Source organism: Humulus lupulus, chromosome 7, assembly GCF_963169125.1.
Source record: "Humulus lupulus chromosome 7, drHumLupu1.1, whole genome shotgun sequence".
Taxonomy (NCBI): Eukaryota; Viridiplantae; Streptophyta; class Magnoliopsida; order Rosales; family Cannabaceae; genus Humulus; species Humulus lupulus.
Window position 1 is genome coordinate 34961445 of NC_084799.1, and position 18632 is coordinate 34980076.

The window sequence follows — 18632 nt, forward strand, 5'->3', positions numbered from 1 at the left end:
GAGGAAAGCTTCCAAACGTTAAAGGACAAGCTTATATCAGCCCCAGTTCTATGCGTCCCAAACGATAAGGGCAAGTTTGTAGTGTATTGCGACGCATCGAAGTAGGGACTTGGATGCGTTTTAATGCAAGAAAAAAAAGTGGTCGCATATGCCTCAAGACAGCTAAAGGAGTACGAGTAGCGATATCCGACCCATGACCTAGAATTAGTAGTGGTGGTTTTCGCTCTAAAGATTTGGAGGCACTATATGTACGGAGAAAAGTGCGAAATCTATACGGAACACAAAAGTTTGAAGTACTTCTTTACATAGAAGGAGCTAAATATGAGGCAATGAAGGTGGCTGGAGTTAGTAAAGGACTATGATTGTGAGATCTTGTATCATTCGAGAAAGGCTAATGTCATGGCAGATGCACTTAGTAGGCGGAGTTACGAAAGCTTGTCAACACTTAAGGGAATAGCTCACCACTTACAAGATGATATTAAGAGGTCTGGAATTGAGATAATATATGGACAACTAGCTGACCTCACAATCAAGTCAACACTAATGGAGGAAATAAAGGAGAAACAACAAGAAGATGAGTTTCTTCTTAACATGAAGGCAACACTACAAAGCTCAGAAAATGCTGATTTATCCTTGACAAAAGAAGGCATGTTACGATATAGGAACTGAGTATGCATGCCCGATAGTGGTGAATTAAGAGAAAGTATTATGAAGGAAGCGCACACTACTCCATATTCACTTCACCCGGGATCGACCAAGATGTACAACGATGTCAAGACAATGTACTGGTGGCTGGGAATGAAGAAAGACATAGCAGAATTTGTAGCAAAATGCCTTACATGTCAACAAGTTAAGGCTGAACATCAAAGATCCGCTGGAACTATGCAACCATTATAGATTCCCGAATGGAAATGGGAAGATATAACTATGGCCTTTGTGACGGGATTACCAAGGACCACCAAGCATGACTCTATTAGGGTGATAGTAGATAGACTCAAAAAATCTTCTCACTTCTCGCCAGTAAGAACAGTTTATAACGTTGAGCAGTACGCAGAGCTTTATATGGCTGAGATAGTGAAATTACATGGAGTTCCAAAGACAATAGTCTTTGATAAAAGATCGATTTTCACATAAAAGTTCAGGGAAGGTCTACAACGTGCAATGGGCACTAAGTTAAAACTAAGTACGGCATTTCACCCTCAAACTGATGGTCAGTCAGAACGTACCGTACAAATATTAGAATATATGCTGAGGGCATGTGCATTAGACTTCTCATGATCATGGAGCAAGTATCTTCCATTGCTAGAATTCTCTTACAACAACAGTTATCAGACGAAAATAGGCATGGAACCTTATGAGATGTTATATGGACGGAAATGTCGATCACCACTTCATTGGAATGAGGTTGGTGAAAGATGATATTTAGGGCCTGAGGCTGTAAGAGAAGCAACTGAGGTAGTAGAAAAGATAATGCAACGAATGATTGCCGCTCAAAGTCACCAGAAGAGCTATGCCGACATTAAGAGGCAAACTGTTGAATATTTAGTAGGCGTGCAAGTCTTTCTCAAAGTTTCTCTGATGAAGGGAATTATGCGTTTCGGAAAGAAAGGAAAGTTAAGCCCAAGGTTTATAGGTCCTTTTAAGATATTGGACAAAGTAGGGCATGTAGCATATCGGTTGGCTTTGATCATTAGCTGAAACGCATAACGTTTTTCATGTATTGATGTTGAGAAAATGTATATCAGATCCATCCCATGTGCTCGATTACAAGGCTCTAGAGTTAAAACAAGATTTCAGTTATGAAGAACAGCCAGTACGTGTTCTAGAATGAGGAACTAAGGAGTTAAGGTCTAAAAGTGTCCCTATGGTTAAAATCTTGTGGAGCAATAACACAGAAAGAAAGGCCACATGGGAATTGGAGGAATATATAAGGGAGCAGTATCCCGAGATGTTTGGTAAGTAAATTTCGAGGATGAAATTATTTTAAGTAGGGGAGAATTGTAGCGTCCCAAAATTTTACTTAGCTAGATAGTAGTAGTAGTACTAGCAGTAGTAGTTGCACAATTTTAGTTTTCGTGAATATTGGTCAAAGCCGGGATTTAGTTAGAAACTCATAGAAATAGTTATGGATTTTATAAGTTTAACCAATGGTTTAGAAATATTAATTTTAACATAAGGTTTGTTTAGTATAGTTGGTCCTAAGAATATTATTTATTATAATCTAAGGTTTAGATAGAATAATTAAGAGCGTGACACTTGTCACAAGCATGTTTATTAAGGATTTAAGTATTTGTGAATGATAGTTTAATTAAAAGAAATATATAGAAGCTCTAGAACCTTCCATTATCTATTAGGATCACGTTTTACTCAGTCAAAGTAGTTTTTAATTAATATCAAATTATCCTGAAATGTGCAAAAACGTGTTTGAAATATCAGCGTATGCCGATATATCGTAGCTATAGGGGTCGATATATCGCCTATGATTGATATGGAAAACACGTCGACTTCGCACGAACGAAACCACGGACCCTCGATATAATGGTAGGGGCGATATATCGCTTACCCTAGGTGATATATCGGCTCCAATGACCAATTTTTGAATTTTCGTAGAATTTTGAACTAGAAACAGCCCTCAACAACCTAGACTCGTTCCTAAACGCTTTTGACCGAGTTCTGGGCATCTATTGAGCAAATAATTCAAATTTATTCATTTTTAATCATTTATTTATTCATTTTAAAGGAGTTAGTTTCACTCATTGAACTCTAGAAATAGGACCCTTCACTCAGCCATTCTATTCGTCATTCAAGCACAGTTCAGAGCCTCCAAGCTGCTAAGATTATTCTAGAGAGAAACACTAGGGTTTTGGGGTTAAAGCTTTCAAATCTAAAGCTATTTTAAACACTTGGGAAGTAAGTTTTTGTATGTTTTCGGTGTTCGAGGTGTAGATCAAGGTTTTAAGCTATCGAAGGTGTTCAATTCCTTTGAAACATAAGGTTTCTGGTAAGTTCTTATCCCGATGGTTTAGATCTTCTCTTCTTCTTGTTTTCTTTAGGAAACTTATGGTTTCTTTATGTTTGGTTTTAGGAGTTTCAATCACGCTCTTCTCTCCATAATTCTGGTTTTTGGTAAGGGAAATTAGGTAGTTTAGTATTATGACCTAGTTTATATAGTTTATGATATAGTTTATGTTTGTATGACCTAACATTTCAGATACAATAAAGGGGTCAGTGTGTCTGGACCTAAGGTGTCCAATGATGTATGACGGATGATGTCTGGTAGGCTCGGTTTCCAAAACTTTATGACAGACCTAAGTGATGTCCGATGTATGACAGACTTATGTCTGGGGTTTAATTGCCACCCATGTACAAACACTTATCTTTTTATTATATCTGACTTGTTATTATAGTTATGATTATGATATATGACCTATAGTTACGATTATGATTACGACTTATGACCTATGATCTATGATCTATGACTTATGACTTATGACTTATGGCTATGACTTAGATTATGATTTATGATATGATCTAGGTTATGAAATGACCTATGGTTTATTGTTTTGTGATTAGTATAAATAAGTTTTGGTATGACCTTGGTGAAATTTATGATATGTTTGATTATATGACTAACTTTTGTTTGTATTTTCTTTACTGGGCATAGAAGCTCACTCCTTATGATGTTATTATTTCAGGTAATTAAGGATAGAAAGGCCGATGGCGAGGGGGACCTAGGACCTTTGTGATGTACTCGTCCGGACCATATAGTCGAGGAAGATCAAGCGGGCCTATTTATTTATTTTTATGAAAGAAATGTTATTTTGAAGTTTTATTTAAATGTTGCTCATTTTTATGTTAAAGACAATTATTTTTAAAACCATGGATCCATGTATGTATTTATTTTTAAGTTTTTATTCAATAAAATAGCAATATTTACGATTATGACCCAACGCTGTGTTCTCGGTAATCTATGAGAAATTAGGGCATTGAAATATCGATGGGTGCAGTTCTTGATCCCGTTTGACATAAAGAATTGATCCTTGTAGTCATTCGGGTGGTTAGGGAGGTCAATGATGGAGGTTGTGCTGGGGAATCTGGTGAGGTAGTAAAAGCCATTACCTCGTCGTTTTAACTCTAGATTAGCCTTGAGGCAAAAGAAGTACATAATATTAGCGGCCCCCCACTCGTGCTTCAAAAATAGATATTTATCCCCGCTAAAAGATACGAATTTGGGGGGAGCTGGAACGGTGCCAGTTCGATGTAGTATAAAAATCTTTGAAATTTTGGTCAAAGGGAAGAAAGGCACCTGCGTCCATGTGCTCATCACTCTAAGCCCCAAAGTTGTCCTGAAGCAGAGTGCAGCTACGCTCTCATTCCCGTGGATGGCAGGCAACAAGACCCCCATACCCCAACTCCATCTCGTGACTCAGTAAAATTTTATTCACCTTGCCCTAAGTCTTTATCCGGGAATCAATATGTTCTGCCTCAAAAAAGGAGTTGGGGTCAACCATGATCTCCCTATCCACTACTGGGCCAAAGTGGGGAATGTGGGTCTCGGATGCAATCTGCTTACCCTTATTCTTACTTTGGAAAGAAGCGCTCCCACTGACTTCTTCTGGTTAGCCATAATTTACCTCTCATGGGGACAAAGCGGCCTGTTAGAAGCGACCTAAGATAAAACCTTGCTACAATGATAAAGTATGGCAACCTAAGGGATTGGATTTGATCTATTCTACCTAAGATATATATGAGCTAAGATTTCCTCTAGCACCAACGTGTGTGCGCACTAGCGGTCAATGACCACACGTTGTAACTTTGAGAAACCCCTAATACTTCAGGATTCGCGTGTCAGACCCAATTCCTTTTTGGAAACCAGTTTAATGCAAAACCACTTGAGAAACTGTAACCCTTAAGCTACCCAAAACTGAACCAAAAAAACCCTCAAATCTTTACATTCACATACTCAGAAGATCCTCTTTCAAACCCGGAAAACCCATAAAATCACCCGTTTCTTTTTTTGCATTATTTCTAATTAGATCTAGGGCTATTGTTTTTGGCCTAATAAAAACCCATACTAAACTCAAACAGAACCTAAGTAAGAAAATATACTGGAAAATTTCATAAAACATATTGAAAAATAAGAAGATGAAATTTAAACCAGATATAAAGGTACTTATGGTTTGATTTTTCGGTCGAGAAAATGATGGCAGCACCGGAGGTAATAATCTGGAAGCTTCTGGAAAATGAGGGAACGCACAAAGCTCTGAAAGTATTTTGAGAAGAAAGAAGAGAAATTTTTTTGAATGCTCAGGTCTGGTTCTCCTATTTATATGTAAACTTTGGGTGCCTATCTAGGCCACACGATTAGATCAGTTCGAGATCGAAGGGCCTGAGTTAAATAAACCAAGCGGCGACAAAAATTTGACAAGACAATTGTCACAGTTTTTGAAACCCGAACATGCGTCTTTTATAGACCAACACGTGTCTCACTCTCGAGGGAGTTGGTAGCCATGTTTTCACATAACAAAAGCCTAAAAGCCCCAACTGTGCATGTCAGAAGTTACGTCATGCACGAGCAGGAGCTTGGGGGGAAAACATTATATCCAAAAATAAATACGAACTAAATTACTTAGTATGGGGTACAACTGGCAGACAAGTGTATGAAGAAAGCGTACAGATAGAACATCTAGCTAACTTTGGAGTGAGCGACTCGAGTCAAACTTGACAACATACGACAACTAGATAGTCTCAAGATCGCCTCTTGCGGCAACAACTTTGTTCGAGTTGCGCGATGACCAGATCACCTTCGTGAAACTCTGAACGTGACCTGTGTCATTTCAGGTTAGTTCTTCGACATCCAGCTTGAATGAAGTGTTCAAGTCGCGAAAGCCTATTCATGACGCACAGTGAAGGATCCCAAAAGACTTGGAGATTCCTTATACAATCATTAATGCCTAGATATTATTATGTAATTATTACCTGATATTGGGAGCATAGAATCAATAGGCATTAAAGTATTTACGTAAATGAGATGTTACCCAAAAATGTATGTGACCATATTTATTCACGGTTACCCAAACCTGTCTAGGGAGAATTCCCTATAAATATTGGGGATAATGGATAGAAAGGGGAAGAACATTTTGTAGACTAAAACTTTGGTTAAAGTGTGACAAAAAATTTCATAGTGAGAAACAAACCAATTAATAAGAGTGAATCATGGACTAGGTGAATTTTAACCACTGAATCACGTAAAAAATGTGGGTGATCTTAATAATTTTTTATTTATCCAATTACGGTTTAGCAAAAGCCTAATATCTCTATTTTCAGATTTCTTAATCCACTGTTGGTGAAAAACTGCATCAACATATATATATTTATGTTTTCAGTATGTATAAAAATTATACTCTAATTTTTTATATGATGAAGTACATTGTAGTTATAGTAGCTCCCCACAAGTTTTCAAAAAATTCTGAATAACTTACAATGCCGAAACTAAAGTTAAAAATGGTTAGTTGCACTAGTATCTAAAAAAAAAAGTACGGGTGCAGTTGACTGTTTGAACCCTGTTTTGGACATCGTAAATTATTCGTAATTTTCTGAAAACTACTGAGATGCCTGCTATAACTATAATATCCACTGTCATATAAAAAAAATTGATTATAATTTCTCTATGTACAAAAAATAGAGATCTCCTTACCGGTAGGAGTTCTATTGAAACTCCTACAATAGAATTTCCCTATATATAAAATGGAACGTGGACCACACATCCAAACTTTTAGAAAATGGGTTGTTTTGTATAACTATTAAAAGATGTTATACTCAAACGGAATATGCATGAAAACAGAGAGTATCTGTAACGCCCTGGATAACCAAGAACGTTACACTGTGTGTTTAAAATAGTGCAGTACTTGCTAATTAAGTCATTTAAATGAATATGATCCTAAGGTCATAAACAAGTTAGGTTTCAAAGATTTTGGTCATAAGCAGTTAATTTTCATTAAAATAAACGTTTAGTACATGGGATCCCAAATCAGGGTTTAAAAGACATATTTACAAAAGTTCCAAAAGTTATAAATAATCAAGGCCACTCTAATGGAAAAATACACATTTTAGGTTTCCGTCCCTGTACAATCCCTCGACCGTGGTGGCCGAGCAGCTGACAATGTACACCTCGCCCCCAGAGCTCTCCTACTCATGATTGATCCATCATACCTTTGCCTTTACCTGCACCACGTAGCACCCGTGAGCCAAGGCCCAGCAAGAAAACCATAATATCATAGCATAACAAATAACGATAATCAATAATTCATACAACATCAACAAATACTCTGCAGTCCAAAACATTCACATAATCAGTGATAACAGTTGACAAATAAACAATCTATTATCCAAGTAATCAATATGTCATATTCATCAAATTAACCACAGTAAACATATCATACAATATACAGGGTCGACGCCCTTAGGCCGCACCCTCTGTTTAAGTCACTGTCTTCGGCTCACTTAGGCCGAGTCCAGTGTTCAAACCACTGACTCTGGCTCGCTTAGGCAAAGCTCAGTGGTTATTTAATTAACCGTAGCTACCAGTGGCCGAGCCGCGTTCTTGTGCACCAATATTAATTCCAACACACTTAGGTCATTCATTTCATACTCACATGGCATAATACCATCATATAACATTACATACAAGTATATGGAACTCTTAGTCCCAACATAAACACATAACCGGGTGCAGTTTTCTTACCTTTGATTCCGAGCGGAGAAGATGAACTGGTTCCAAGAACGATCCCTAGCCTCGAGCCTCGGCGACAAACCTAGTCACAAGAATCATTTATATCTATCAACTTCCAAATAGAAATATAATACCTAGGGAACGAAACTAGTATCCATGACTTCAATTTCTACTAAACCAGGTAGTAAAAATTGTCCCAAGCACCTATTTACGAACCCCCAAGCCCTAACTACACTTGAAATATTGCCAAGAACAGAACTCCCAAGCAGGTCGCGACTTGGCTCAGCAAGTCGCGACTTGCCTCAAGTCAGAGAGCAAACTCCCAAGCCAAAGGGGAGGCGAGTCACGACTTGGCCAGGCAAGTCGTGGCGCACCCCCAAGTCAGAGAGAAACCCAGGCCATAAGAGCCACACATGCCGTGGTTCCCTCTGGACAGGTCGCAGCGCGCCCTGCGAACCCAGAGAAAACCTGGGTTTTCTCCTCCTTCTCCCAGCCAAGAACATTCACAATAAACCCATAATTTGTCCCCTCAATTCAATCACCACTAAGTTACAAAATCAAGAATTAATCACCTATTTTAGACACCAAACACTCGACAACTATACATCAATCCTTATCCCAACTCATCAACCATAACTACCTAAGTCAGAACTAATCAATCCTCCACAATTCTTCCTATATCTAACTAGAAACTCAAGTTAAAGATTCAGAATTTTACCTTAATCAAGCTTGAATCCCCCACCAGCTTCCAATCAAAACTCTTGAGCTTAAATCCTTCAACTCCTAAACTGAGTTCTCTGGTTGAATAGCTTCAATTACCCAAGCAAAAGCTCCTTCAATTCCCTCAAGTCTTCAAGCTTCTAAAATCCTTCAACAGCCCCAAAATTCAAACATCAAGGAAGAGAGGGAGAGAAGAAATCGTGAGAGAGAGTCTTCTTTTTTTTTTTCTTTATGTTTTGTATAATTCCACTACTTTCTATCATGTTCTAAAAGGTCTGAATATATCCTTTAATAGCCAAAACGACCATTTTTCCCCTCCACACTAATTAATCCTTTAACTTAATATAGGGGTAGAATGGTCATTTACTCCCAATTCCCACTAACTCCTCAACTGTTCCTAATATTTACCATTTAAATCCCATCATCCAATTATTCACCAATTATTTTCCCCAATGTCTAATAACCCTCAATATAATTTCTAAGTTCCCGAAAACACCCCCAGGCTCCCTCGAGCTAGGTATAAATCCATGTCGTGACTATTTCACCCATCCACTCAGTAGGACCATCTCGAGCCTTAAGCTGTAAATATATCCACATAATAATGTCATCTCGAAAATTTATCACATATAATTACATTTATACCCACAACGGACCAAAATTACAAATATGCCCTTTAAAGGCTAAGCAGGGCCCACATGCATATTTAATACTCATAAACATGCATTAAATCATTCCCATGTAATCATATAATCACATATTCATGCATGCCACATAACCATGCATTTTATCATTAATTCACATAAATACCAATTATGCCCTCACGACAGACTAATTAAGGCCCTTAAGCCCTATTAGTAATTTTGGGTCGTTACAACTATCCCCTTCTTCCTTGAAATTTATTCGAACACATCATGTAATAAATCTCATATCTCTGACCATAAAACCAGAGCCCAACTCTTTACCTTTTATCCATTAGTCACACTCTTCCTAGAGTGAAAATCTTGCTCCATAAGATCTTACCTTATGACTATAATTTCATTAACCCTTCCTTGCACAACAACTCTGTTGGAACCCCAGGGTCTGCTTATCTCATCAGTGATCATTTTCCCGTTTGTCATTGATGCCAGTAATACTCATAAGCCGTCACCGATACCAGGGTAAGGCTAGCTTGTAGGCCCTCGGCCTAAACCTTGATTCGATCTCAGAATTCTTATAAATTCGGGATCCAAAACTCCCTTTTCTTCCCCAGAATATCGTACTCTTTCTCATATGCAATACTTGGAGAAATAAAAATCTCTCATTCTGGAGCTTCGTGTTCCAAAGTTAATAACTTGCGAACTCTTATATCCTTTCAAATAGGCAGATACTTCCGACTTAAAAATTCCAACAACTCCATTGGTTTTCCTCCCGAACCAATACTGAACCATAGTACCCACTGCCTTTCCTTTCTTTGCTTAGGACCAATATCTCTTGCTTTCTACCTTACCATATCTTATGCCGTGTCACCTTAGTCATAATCCGGCGTTCATCACTGTGACCATTTCATCAAGGGACTATACTTTCCTTATTATCCCAACCATTGCACATTCAGTACATAATTTCTTAGAGCTACTATTAATTCTTTAGATTGCCATTCTATAAGTAGACAGCTACCAACTTTAGGTTCCAACCTTATTCCCTTCATTCTTTGATTTCTTTCCAGAACATGGAAATCTAAAGGGTTTTAACCCGGCAATATCAATCACCATGCCCCGTCACCAGTTCACACGAACCAAACTGTGTTAACTCACTTTGCTGAGTTACAACCTTCCATGTCCAATCATCTCACTTATAGTCTAATCTGGTCCACTCCTACAATCCACCACTATACCATTTTACCTTCCAATATACAAATTTTAAACCTTATCACCTGTTTATACTTCCTGACTAACATATGCCTAAGAAGGTAGTAGAACGTTCATTTAAGACTTTTATCTCCACACCAAATTCCATCGGATCACTCATCCAATCTTCATATCCTAACTCATATTATGCCGGTAGGGTTCTTCACCATTTCCACAAGATTCTCTTTCTGAATTCCATTATCCAAAGAAATATATATAAATATCTGTCCATAATAAATTACTGATACCATACCATACTAATCCCAATCATTATCTTGTTTGACCTTACTATAATCCATGACGTCTTATCTAACCGACCCAGGTCTTCCCAAGAAAGAGATCAGTTTCCAAGTTAATTTTCTCCTTGTACAGTCAAGAGTTTCTATCATGATTCACCAATTAAGTCTCACTGAATCTTGGTCTCAGGGTTATCTTTCTTACAAGTGACCAACCGTTCAAATCTCTTATGTTATACATTTACCATTAACTTGATGTTCCATGTATACCGGCCATGTTCCCATTATTTTACCTCCCGCAAGGCACAAACCATCATCTCATCGGTCTATAAATGAGTGTGTCTCAGCCTTTGATGTATCGCTTATAGTTTCATGTATTAACGAAAATAAGGTTCCTCATAATGCCCCTCCGTATTTATCCATTACATGAAGATTCTTATCTCATAGGGTGCTAACCAATCCTCATTCTGTTTTCTGAAAAATCAGGTACAAAATTATCCATTCGGTCTACCCTTAGGTTCTTCTGTCGTTCTAATCTCTGGTGTAGCAACCTTTGAAAATACTTATGTAGCAAATGGTATGTCCACCAGTCTCATTGTACGTCTTATCCCTCAAGTGTTCTTCAGTAGCTTCTTTGTGGCTTCTACTTAAACTTCTTCATACTTGATCCCTTCTCTTCCTGTAGCGTGACCTTGAATACCCTTGAAGAAAAAGAAACTGATACCTTCTGGAACCTTACCTGTGACCTTGCTGCTTTAGTCTTAGTATCATCTGTGTAGTGGTCATACGCATTCTTGCTTCTAACTGGGAAGTAGATCCACACATCTCTAATGACCCTGAATATACCCCATCCCTATGGTTCATGTACTCTCTGCTTGTTGAACTTACCTGTGTTACTAAATCTTAAGTCAGTTAAGAACCTTTATAGATAATCCATCACACCCGACTGGGTACAAGTTATAATTCCTTAAATGTCTCTTTCCTTGATCCCCAACAGGTAATAACCAGATCGAAGATCAATTCCTGGAGGCATTGTCCTGTCTTGTAACCGGGTATTTGAAATCTTTATCCTTAACAGGCAATGACAACAAATCCCACGATACGATGCTCCGTATAATCTATCCCTAAGTCAAAAACTTCTTCAACTGAACCAGTAATTCTTTCTGCCAAACTAATACCATTCTTCGTGGTGTCCCAGATACCAAGTCTGTCCGTAGCCTAATTCTGAAGCGTATCCAACAATTCCTTACATAGCCATCTGAATCCCTACTGACCAACTCAGTTTCTATTAAGTCCAACTAATGTACTTTTAGTGATGCCCCCTACAATCCATGGTTGTCTCTTATCTAATAAATTAGCTATCACTCAGGCCCCCTATGAAGGTGCTCATAAGACAAGCTCAATTACTTTCACTATGAACCCCCTTTATTACTTGTGTCCCAACTCTTCTTTAGAAGTTTCTAATTCATCCTCAAAGAGAACTACCATCTCAAGCCCCTCATACAATAGTCTTGAGACATAAACTTCATGTCTGAATATCGCCTGGGAGATGCACAACATCGAACTCTTTTAGCTCTTATATAACCAAGAACGAAGATTATAGGTCAACTGATCACCTCCGAGGAACTAGCCTCGGGCCTCAAATGTTGTTTACCCAAAAAATAGCTGCTGATGACATGGCAAGGATTTTTCACACGTGGTAGAAGTGCTGTTCAACTATCGACCAGAGGCACATCACTTCGTCAAGCTTAACTATTAGGTACAACCAGGATGGTCGTATAATTTGATTTATTTACTTCTAAGATTGTAATCCTATTATAATTGTATTGAATATTTCCTCTTTATTACCTTGATACGCGGTTATTAAGGAAAGATAAGGCCCATGTAACCCTCCTTGAGCCTATGAATATGCATGAAATAGCTCAAGGAAAGGACTTTTTGATCTTTGAATCTTTTTTTGAATAGTGAGAGAGAACTATAGTGCAATTATCCATCATTTCATTGTAATTCTCCCAAGGTTTGTGAAACTCAAGAACCCTAGTTCTTTGATCACGACATTGAGATTCAATATTAATAATAGCACTAAGTGGACGTAGGTCATTACCATTCATTGGGGTCGAACCACTATAAATCATTGGTGTTTTCTTCTTTTCCATTAGATTGATTCTTAATTGTCGTCTCATTTCCTATCGTATATTTGACTCCATGTCGTTGGCCGAATCGAGGGTCAACAAATGTAACAAGGCATTCCAGCCTTCCATTCTCTAATCCTGGGTAATTTGCCCTAACATATCGAACCATTCCATGTAAAAATCGTGCCCTTACCTGGCGTCTTTCTAGATGGCGCCTCCTACTTCCGGTGCATAGTAAATGACTTCACTAGATCTCACCGTTGTCCTAACGGCTATCCAGTAAACTAGACCTTTTCCCATCAAACCAGTGGCCATAGAACTGTCAGAGGGCCTTCTATTATGATTTCTGAGCATCTGCCCTTACTAAATCCCACAAATGGGAATACCGTCATCTGCATTTCTTGCCCTACGACATTCACGCTCCATACCTCATTCCTTATATCTTAAATACCATGGCCCTCTCTGCTGCCCTAGCACAAATAAACATCTTATGCACTGGAGCGATCCTGGTGCTCTGGGCCATCCTAGAGTTTAATCCTTAAATGATTCATCATTTCTGGATACATCAACTTATATCAACTTCCAAAGCGGATTGACTAACTCACCAAAATTTTTGACATACTTTGTTGCTGTCTTACCATTCTAAACCAAGTTCATAAACTAATTAGTCTCCGCAACTTCAACTGCTTCATAGTAATCTCTTTATTAAATTACTGCTTGAATTCCTCTCAACGTGTTATGACAACATTTTGGGTCTGAGTACCACTTTCGGGCACCCTTCTGCCACAACTACTTAGCACAACCACTATGTTACGTCCTATCATCTTTGTGTAGTCAGGAATGGGATTAACCATACCCATCCACCGGTCAATTCTTAGGCAAATCAAAACCTTCCTTAAAACCAAAGGACATTGCCTTATGGGCCTTCCATACAATAATTCTTATCTATTTCCACCCTCAGGTGAAACCACACTGGTACTCTTACTGTCAAAATATACAAAGCAGCTTTCTCTCAGTAAAACCTGCTATTTCACCCATCTAGTCCTTTCTATCCAACCTCACAGCTTTAGTCACATACCCTAACTATCACCTACAGCCTTCACTATAAAAATACCAAGTCCATTTAACCATCCTGAGCATAAACAATTTGAGTTCATCCGCCATCACCGACAAACCCCTAAGCCCTGACGTTCATACCCAGAACCATCCCACAGCTAGGTCCAAACAACCGCAGTAATCATGCACACATAAAGCATAATAAACACCAATCTACAATACTATGTATGTAGTTATCAAATTTCATTCCTACCAGGTGCATTCATACTTACCATGCTTCCACAACCCAACAAACAGTTAAAGCATATATACGTTCAATTTAAATAATTCACTACATGCAATCAGTATACCAACCAATATCCACATACAATAGCAATGCAAATCAGCATGCCTCAATATCATCACACAACAGTCAAGGGCCAGGCCCTATTAGTATCTCATTCTCCCTATTAATTAGAAAACTTAATACATTCTTATTTTCATTCAAGCACTTAAGCATTTAATCTCAGGTATTCAATTACAAAACCCTGAGTAGAACTTGTCTTAAGCGGTTGTCCAGCCAATCTTCAGGAACCCTTGAACCAAGACGACTCTGATACCAAGTTGTAATGCTCTGGATAACCAAGATCATTACACTGTGTGTTTAAAATAGTGCAGGACTTGCTAATCAAGTCATTTAACTGAAAATATGATCCTCAAGTCATAAACAAGTTAGGTTTAAAAGATATTGGTCATAAGCGGATAATTTTCATTAAAATAAACATTTAGTACATGGGATCCCAAATCAGGGTTTAAAAGACATATTTACAAAAGTTCCAAAAGTTATAAATAATCAAGGCCACTCTAATGGAAAAATACACATTTTAGGTTTCCGTCCTTGTACAATCCCTCGACCGTGGTGGCCGAGCAGCTGACAATGTACACCTCGCCCCGAGCGGCTGAGCCGCGTCCTTGTGCGCAAATATTAATTCTGGCACTCTGAGGTCGTTCATTTCATACTCACATGGTATAATACCATCATATAAAATTGCATACAAGTATAGGGAACTCTTAGTCCCAACATAACCACATAATCAGGTGTAGCTTTCTTACCTTTTTCCGAGTGGAGAAGATGAACTGGATCCAAGCACGATCCCTAGCCTTGTGCCTTGGCGACAAGCCTAGTCACAAGAGTCATTGATATCTATCAACTTCCAAATAGAAATATAATACCTAGGGAACAAAACTAGCATCTAGGACCTCAATTTCTACTAAATCGGGTAGTAGAAATTGTTCTGAGCACCTAGGACCAAACCCCCGAGCCCTAACAACACTTGAAATACTTCCAAGACCAGAACTCCTAGGCAGGTCGTGACTTGGCTCAGCAAGTCGCGACTTGCCCAAAATCAGAGAGCAAACTCCCAAGCCAAAGGGGAGGCGGGTCACGACTTGGCCAGGCAAGTCACAGCGCGCCCCCAAGTCAGAGAGCAACCCAGGCCATAAGGGCCACATGCACTGCGGTGCCCTCTAGCCAGATCGTGGCGCGCCCTACGAACCTAGAGAAAACCTGGGTTTCTCCTCCTTCTCCAAGCCAAGAACATTCAAGATAAACCCATAATTTCTCCCCTAAATTCAATCACCACTAAGTTACAAACTCAAGAATTAATCACCTATTTTAGACACCAAACACTCGACAATTATACATCAATCCTTATCCTAACTCATTAGCCATAATTACCTAAGTCAGAACTAATAAATCCTCCACAATTCTTCCTGAATCTAACTAGAAACTCAAGTTATAGATTAAGAAATTTACCTTAATCAGGCTTGAATCCCCCCCCCCCCCCCCCCCCCCGCAGCTTCCAATCTGAACTCTTGAGCTTAAATCCTCTGACTCCTAAACTGAGTTTTCTAGTTGAATAGCTTCAATTACCTAAGCTAAAGCTCCTTCAATTCCCTCAAGTCTTCAAGCTTCTAAACTCCTTCAATAGCCCAAAAATTCAAACATCAAGGAAGAGAGGGAGAGAAGAAATCGTGAGAGATAGTCTTCTTTTTTTTTTTCTTTCTGTTTTGTATAATTCCACCACTTTTTGTCATGTTATAAAAGGTCTAAATATATCCTTTAATAGCCAAAAGACCCTTTTGCCCCTCCACACTAATTAATCCTTTAACTTAATCTAGGGGTAGAATGGTCATTTACGCCCAATTCCCACTAACTCCTAAACTATTCCTAATATTTACCATTTAAATCCCATCATCCAATTATTCACCAATTATTTTCCCCAATGTCTAATAACCCTCAATATAATTTCTAAGTTCCTGAAAATACCCCAGGCTCCCCCGAGCTGGGTATAAATCCCGGCCGTGACTATTTCGCTCATTCGCTCACTAAGATCGTCTCGAGCCATAAGCTGCAAATATATCCCCATAATAATGTGGGCTCAACAATTTATCACATATAATTACATTTATACCCACAACGGGCCAAAATTACAAATATGCCCTTTAAAGGCTAAGCAGGGCCCACATGCATATTTAATACTCATAAACATGCATTAAATCATTCCCATGTAATCATATAATCACATATTCATGCATGCCACATAACCATGCATTTTATCATTAGTTCACATAAATACCAATTATGCCCTCCCGACACAATAATCAAGACCCTTAAGTCTTATTAGTAATTTTGGGTCGTTACAGTATCACCTTATAATTTGAAAGAAAGTACTTCAATATTGTAGATGAATGAGAGGATCTTAAACTTTGTTTTATTTCTTTCCTAATTATTTTTTCCCTTTGTAGATGGATAATGTAGGAGCTACCTATATATAAAACCAATACTGGAGTACACAGCTGAAGATAGATATGTCATTCTTGATGGGCACTAATTTTGATTCAGCTTACAACATCTCCCAACTTGCTCATCCTCTTCTCAAAGCTTCAGGGGATGGGAGCATTGTGTTTTCTTATTCTTTGGCTGGACTTTTAGCCATAAATGTTGGATCTTTGTGTTTGATTAAGTCTAAATTACATTACTACATTTCGTTTTTGTCCACTTTAAAAACAAACTTAAAAAAGAAAAAAAGAATGGAGATAGACTTGTGCTTATGTAGACTTTAAATAAAAGTAACAAATTATTAACTTGCAGGAGCTATGAACTAGTTGGCAAAAAACTTGGCATGTGAATGGGCAAAGGATAAGATAAGGATCAACTCTTTGGCACCTTGGTTTATCAGAACCCCACTTGTTGAACCTGTAATATTTATTTTTTTGTGCTTGTATATTATAATTTAATGAATTTCTCAGTGTCAATATTATATTATATTATTATCAAAAAGAAAATTATTTTTGTCTTTTTTATTATTATAGAAATTCTAGTTATAATTGTTGAGCTGAGAGGTTATTGTACTGCATTCTATTCTTGAGTTGTCCTCACCAAATTTGTAGGACTAACAACATACAAATCTTATATATCAGTAGTTTGTATTGCAGTATTTTTTCAAACAAGAGTTTTCAGAAACTGTGAATGCCAGAACTCCTCTCAAGAGAAATGGAGAACCAAAGGAAGTGGAATCATTGGTAGCAATTATGCTTACCGCAGCTTCTTATATAAATGGTCAGACTGTTGGTGTTGATGGGGGAGTGGTAGAAAATGGCATATTATAATCTTGAAAAACAAGACAAATTAAAGCAAGTTTTTCTATTTGATGTGTGAGGTTAAATAAATCTTTAGTTATCTTGTCTCTATGATGCGGTTTTATTTGAAAATTAATTTTCTATGCAAATGAGATCAACTTATAAATGGTAAGGTGATGTTTGGTTGGGGATAATGGAATGGAATGGAATGCCATGAAATGGAAATGGAAATGGAAATGGATCAATTTTAATTTCATTCATTTGTTTAGTTGCATTCACTAGGGCCTCTGCCCCTACCAGACCTTATAAAGGGAGGACCCAACCTCGTTGTGTCCCTTCTGGCCGCGTTCTCGCGCCAGATCTTGTTCTCCACGCCCTCAACAAAAAGGGTCTTCTCTATAACCTTAGCATAAGTCGTCACTCCAAGTACAATGGTGATTATGACATCACATCAGGTTATGCCAAGTTAAAAGCGAACTTGGCCAACCTATAAAATTTCAGAGCATACTTTGTCACTATCATGACACCCTACACTGAATTACTAAACTCATATGCCTTTGCAGCACTAACTACACCGTTATAGTATTTCTCGTTAAACAAATCTCTGAGCTCTTCCCATCTCAGGCTTTTCACATTCTTGGTCTGGGATACCACTTCCCACCAAATTCGAGCATCCTCATGAAACATAAATGTGACACAAGCCACTCTCTCATTACCTACCACCCCCATAAATTCCCGGAGGGAGGTGTTCATACCCATCCATTGCTCAGCTCTTAAGGGATTTGGCCCTCCCTCAAAGGTGGGAGGGTGTTGCTTCCAGAAGCGCTCATATAGAGGCTCATACCTGTTCTTAGCCCCACGAATACTACTGTAAAACTAGTACCACAATGGGTGGCACAACGTTTCCTACTAGAACATGCTGCTGTCTCAACAAGCGGATCTCATCCTCTTGTCTCTGTAGCCTGGCTTGCATTTCAACAAGCACCTATTGCCAGTTCTCAAGGGCTAGTGGAGGGTTCTGACCTTGATTTTTATCTCTGGCCAGAATTTCAGTGTTGACTAGTTCACTTGATTTCCTTGGAAGCATACTCCAAGTCTATCTACAATCAATGACTCGGCTCATCAGGCAACAATAATGGTGCCCAACACCTTCCCACAGTCCAAAATCTAACAAGTAAGCATACACATGCAATAACAATGCTAATAATCATTTCAATAGCTTTCATATTCATCAATCATGATATTACGCATG

At 38.4% G+C, this 18632-nt stretch overlaps 1 pseudogene; it reads left to right on the forward strand.

The window, feature by feature from the left end:
• LOC133791572 (tropinone reductase homolog At2g29170-like) overlaps positions 1-17410 on the forward strand; it is a 35661-nt pseudogene extending 18251 nt beyond the window's left edge.
• Positions 17411-18632: the final 1222 nt, after the last annotated feature.